Here is a 5,966-nt window from a genome sequence, read left to right on the forward strand (position 1 = left end):
GAAGTTTGTACCTTTTTAGGTCCGAAGGAGGGACCTTTATCTTACAACTTCGTTTTTGGAGCTTAGGATTGCTATCCTTGAAGCTCAAGTGTCCCCATAGCAGTAAAGTTTCGATCTTTGAGGCTTATTTGGAACCATGCATGAGATCTAGTTGGTTTTATGGAAATAGAACGTTATTTATGAGAGTTTGAGCCTTTATGAGACTTGTAAGCCATCAAGTAAGCAACTTTATGGCTTAAGCCATTGAATAAGCTTAGGATTTGGATTTGTAGCTTCTGGATCAGATTATTTAAGCACTTAATGAAATGTTGGCTTAACAAGGCTATACACTGGGCGTACAAGGAAGTACGCACCGTTTACAGGCCACCAACCAGTACGCTTAGCGTACCTTGGTGTACGCGTTGCGTACGCCACCAGTTTGGGCTTCGAGTGTTGGGCCTCGGTGTGGGCTGGGTTTCAGGATTAGGGTCCTTGGGCCTTTATGGCCCATCAGAATTCAGATGCTAAGGACCAAGGATTTGGTATTGGGCTTGAGTAAGGCCCAATAAAAGGATTCTAAGCCCAATATAGCAAATTGGGCCATTAGTGGGCCTATAGTGGGGCCATAGATGGATTTAGAACGAATTGAGGTTTTGGACCGTGTTGTGTCCCACACCATAGTAGGGGTAAAATGGTTATTTTACCCATAGAGGAATCCCTATTCTGATTTAGTATTTATTTCCCATTATAGTTGGGAAGTAGTCGGAGCAGCCGTCAGCGATTTGTCATTCAGTATTTCAGCAGTCAGCGTCACGAGGTGAGTTTCCTTCCAGTAGGAACAGGTCTAAGGCCACAATGTCGGCCCGTTTAGCTAGTAGTAGTTTCCGGACTTTGGTCTGATGTAGTTTTAGTATGTTTGATGCCTTCGTGGCTCAGACATGATTTATGTGTTATGTGTTCCGGGCTACAGCCCGATGGAGTATGCAGTTTATGTGTTCATGCTAGTTGATATGTTTATTCTATGCTATGTTATGCTCAGTCAGATTCCGGATTTCAGTCTGATGTAGTTAGTTCCAGACTTCGGTCTGATGCAGGATACAAAGTTCCAGTCAGTTCCGGACTTCGGTCCGATGCTGTTTCTGGACTTCTGTCCGATGCAGAGGGCAAGGTCCTAGTCAATTCCGGAATTCGGTTCGATGCAGTTTCCGGACTTTGGTCCGATGCAGTGGGCAAGGACCAGTATGTGTTTATATGGTATTGTGTGGTATGTGGTAGTTTAGGGGAGCTCACTAAGCTTTGTGCTTACAGTTTTAGTTTTGGTTTCAAGTACTTCCGCAAGTAAAGGGAAGAGCTCGGGTTGATGGCATCGCACACACCACAGCTTCAGTTGTACTAGGAGTTGTTTTTTTTTTAGCTTTTCATAGATGTGATTTGATACAGTCTTGATACAGTTTTCTCATAATACTTTGCTATTGTTTTGAGATATTGACGTACGAGTTTTACTTTATGATATTAACATGGTGTTTATAGTAATTATTAAACAAAAATTTTTGGGTCGTATTTTTGGATGTTACAAAAACCACATCCTGTATCAAGAACCCAAGAATTAGAACGCGATGAGTTTTTAGACAAAATAGTGTAAATACATTCCAACATAGGCTTCATCTTGCCATCCTTAATGTCCTGCATGTTCTTAGGATAGCTTCTATTCTAATGCCCATTGTATTGACAGTAGAAGCACGTTGCTTCTTTTGGATCTGAAGCAGGAGGAGCAGAACTAGATTTTCCTTTGGGACCACTAGAAGACCCTTCATGAGGCTTTCCCTTCTAGCTTTGCTTAGAGTATCTTTACTCTTTTTCCCTTTTCCTTGTCTAATAGCCTTGACTGGAGCAGCAGCAGTAAGAGGAGCGGATTTAAGAACTTTTCCTTTTAATCCACTTACAGATGTTCTCAACAAGCCTTGAAGTTTACTCAATGTTACTTCCTCCTTGCTCAAATGATAAGTCATCTTGAATTGATCATAGCAGGGAGGTAAAGAGTGCAAGACTACGTCAGTAGCCAACTCTTCATCAAAGTTCACATTAAGCTTCAAGAGACGATCCACATAGCACTACATGCATTGCAGGTGGGTCGTGATGGACTCTCCATCCGTTATCTAGGTGGTTATGACTGCTCAGGATTCATCGCAAGTACTTCCTCAGGAAGTCAAGGTCCAGCCACAATAAATCGTTGGTATGTAATATGAACTCCCCTTTCTATAATAATAGTATTGTGAAAATACTCTTTATCAGTAATTGTACCTACTTTGGAATCTCAATGATTTTCGGGTAAATATATCTATGGGTCTAATTCCCTTCTTGTTTTTGAATTATATTTTCAAGAAATGTCATATGCCAATTGCATACCATAAATTATAAGTAGTTAGTGAAAGGTCGTCCCCTTTTGCTGGTTCGGGGTGTTCAGTGTTTTCTCGACTCGTAGTAGAGATTGGTCAAGGGTATTATGTAGAAGGTCTGTGGTTAGCTTCATCGAGCTAGTCCACCCGTATCGACAGGATGTAGTGGTTTCATCATCTGTTCTGGTATGATCGGCGGTGGCCTATGGGAGAACTTCTAGGTTCTAGCACTACCGTCGCTAAGAGAGGAGTGGTAGAAGAAGGATACGGGTGTTAGTCGCATGGGTTGTTTGACCATTAGAGTTTCATGGATCAAGGAACTCGACAAGTTGATGGACCATCTCAGCTAGTTCAGTCAACCAGGATGTTGACTTTGACCAGTTTGTTGGCTTTGACTTTAACCTTTGACCAGAGTTGACCCGTAAAGGGGTTATGAGTATGAAAGAGTAATTAAAAGAGATTTTATGTGTAGGAGTTTGAGGAGAGTTGATCCCAGAGCCCAGGACAGTTCAACTACTTTACGGAATTAGGGTGTGTTACCTTCCAGTAGAAGTAGGTCAAATGTACCAATGTTAGCTCACGAGTAAGAGTATAATAAAGATGATTGTCTTCGTGATAATTATTTGGTATGGCACTATCTGTTATGCTTTATGTGCTAATTTGCTATGATATTATGTGATGGTACTAGGAGGGGTAGGATAGGCCCCAGTACCAATCGAAAGGACCGAAGGGGTATGTCAGCACCCCGATAAGCTAGGCAGTATATGACTTATGTGTTTATGTACTAGGATGTTATGTGGTAGAAATATTGGGTGAAATAGTCCCCGATACCGGTCAAAAGGACCGAATGGGTAGGCCAGCACCCTGATATGCTAGGTGAGGTACCGGTCGAAAGGACCGAAGGGGTAGGCCAGCACCCTAATATGCAAGGCAAGTTACCGGTTGAAAGAGACCGAATGTGTAGGCCAGCATCCTGATATGCTAGGTAGTTACCGGTTGAAAGAAACCGAAGGGGTAGGCCAGTGCCCAGATATGCTAGGCAAGTTACCGGTTGAAAGAGACCGAAAGGGTAGCCAGTACCCGGATATGTTAGACAGTATGTTTATTGTATGGTATGTGGTATGATGGGGAACTCACTAAGCTTCGTGATTATGTTTTTTAGGTTTCAGGTACTTCTTTTGCAAAAGCGAAGGATCCGGCATGATCACAGCGCATCACACTATGTTTTCCGCATATGATATCTTTGGGATTACACTCTGATATTGTTTTATGATAACATGCTTTGATTATTGACATTTTGGTTTTAAATTTAGGATGTTACAGACTTACAGTAACCTTACCAATTTACCAAGTCGAAGACTTTTTCGAAATTAACTTTAAATAAAAATATCTTTTTCTTTACCTTCCTAGTCTATGAACAAATTTCACTTATGATGAGATGACCCTCTAGGATGTTTCTACCCTTAATGTAGTTTGATTGTATTGAATCAACAACATTCTTTATATCCCTGTGTTTCTAGAAGCAAGGACCTTGAAGATAATCTTATGCATGCATCCAATAAGGTTGGGCAGTAAGCCGGTAATCACTAACGGTAATAGGGTATTTGAGTTTTGGTACAAGGGTAATGAAGGAGAAGCTACACCCGAGCGTAAATCTCGGAAGTCTTGAAGTGTTTTACAAAATCCATAACATCGTGTTGCAAGATTTCCTAATTTCACTGAACTCGAAGGTGAAATTGTTAGGTTTGGGAGCTTTTTCTCCACCATAATCCTGAATGTCATTTTGAACTTCCAACAGATCAATGAGGGGTTCAAGTAGGGAGCTTTGAGCCAACGGTAACACTTTAAAAAAGGGGGTTGTTTAGCTTGGGATGGATGGGCCAATTTTCATGAAATTTAAGTTTGAAAAATTCCTTGACTTCATTATTTAAAATCAAATGATATGAGGTCCAGGAGCTGTTTATTGAGAGGCCATGAATTCGATTTCTACGAAACCTAATTTTTAAGGTACTATGAAAAAACAACTTATGTTTTCATCTCCGTTTATCAGCCACTTGAGCCAGGATTTTTGCTGGAGATCGATTTGATGTGATTAATCTCAATGATCCTTTGTTTCCCGTTTCTAAGTTCTTCAATTTCAGCCCCGGTTAAAGATCTTGATTCCGCCAAAGAGTCAATTTCCTCCACACTTTTTTGTAGCTCAAGCATGTCTTTCCATTCGTTGTTATTGGTGTCGATTCTTCATTTTTAGAGTATTTTTAAGAAATCAGAGTTTAACAAAAAAGTACATATCATGTATCGAATTCGTTAAACGTGGACCAAGAGTCGAGAAATATAGAGGTAAAATCTTCTCATAGTAACCAGGAGTTAAAGAATCCAAGCCATGATGGCCCACAATGTCGATAATCAAAGCATAGAAGGATAGGGGAATGATTTGGAGAATTCCCTTATAAGTGATCTAACCAAAGAGAGTGGCTGAATAGAGATGAAGTTCGAGAGTACAAGGTAGATGTCGAGCTTAGTTACTTTGAGGCCATCATCACACATGCATGCAAATTTTCTACCTCCCATTCTAAGATCATGAAGACCAACATTAGAGATAAAGCTATTAAAATCTAGAGTTGTTGTACTGCGAAATTGTGAGTTCAAACTTTCGTCAGCACGTCTCATTGCGTTAAATTCCCACATAAAACCTAGTTGCCAAGGTTGCGTTTTTTAGATTAGTGAAATCAAACATGGTAAAAATGTTTTGTTATAGGTTCAACTATTTTTAAAAAAATCTGAAACCAAATAGACCCAACTCTTTTAGAAATAAAGGGTGTTCATCACAGTGTGGGCTTTGTCAGTGATGTTGTTTAGCGATGTTGTGTAGGATGATGCAAGGATTCATCATGCATGGGGGAATAGGTAGTTCACCTGAGATGTAAGAGCTCATGTTAGGAGAATGGGAGTTATCCAAAGAAAATTAAATGTCGCTATTATTCTCTCTTCCATGTTCCTTACCGTGAATAATGGAACTCCCAATCTTACAATAACATTAATCAAAGGTCTATGAAGCTATCAAGATATTACAAGTAGCATAGCCATGAGTAACATCCAACCTCTGGTTTACAATTTTGTAATAATAAAATTTTATAATTCAGTGCATTCCTATGTCTTGGAAGAGCATTCACTACTAGAAAACATGGGGAAAATTCCGTAGCTATTCCGTAACTAATCCGTAGCTATAATTTTCCCACAGGCTATTATGCTACTGACATTTTCCCGTAGCAATTTCGTAGCTATTTACTTATAGCTACGGATTGTACTGTAGCTATTGCATCAGTTTTCTAGTAGTGATTCCCACAACCAGTATGGACAAAATTTTTCTGTAAAAACAAAATAAGTGCAATCCACAGGCCATAACAATCCGGCAACGTTTCATCTTCTGAACAGCTAGCCCATCACAGTGATGTAATCATCTACCGAAGCACAACGTATTTTATAAAGAGTCAAACTGGTTTTTATGTATTGAGCAGCAGTCGGAGGATATAAGAGAGATGGAGGGACTATTGGTTTGTTTTAACAGCAAAATAATGAATGCTCCGGCGA

This window comes from Lactuca saligna, chromosome 4 (assembly GCF_052625555.1).
Source record: "Lactuca saligna cultivar CGN05327 chromosome 4, ASM5262555v1, whole genome shotgun sequence".
Lineage (NCBI taxonomy): Eukaryota > Viridiplantae > Streptophyta > Magnoliopsida > Asterales > Asteraceae > Lactuca > Lactuca saligna.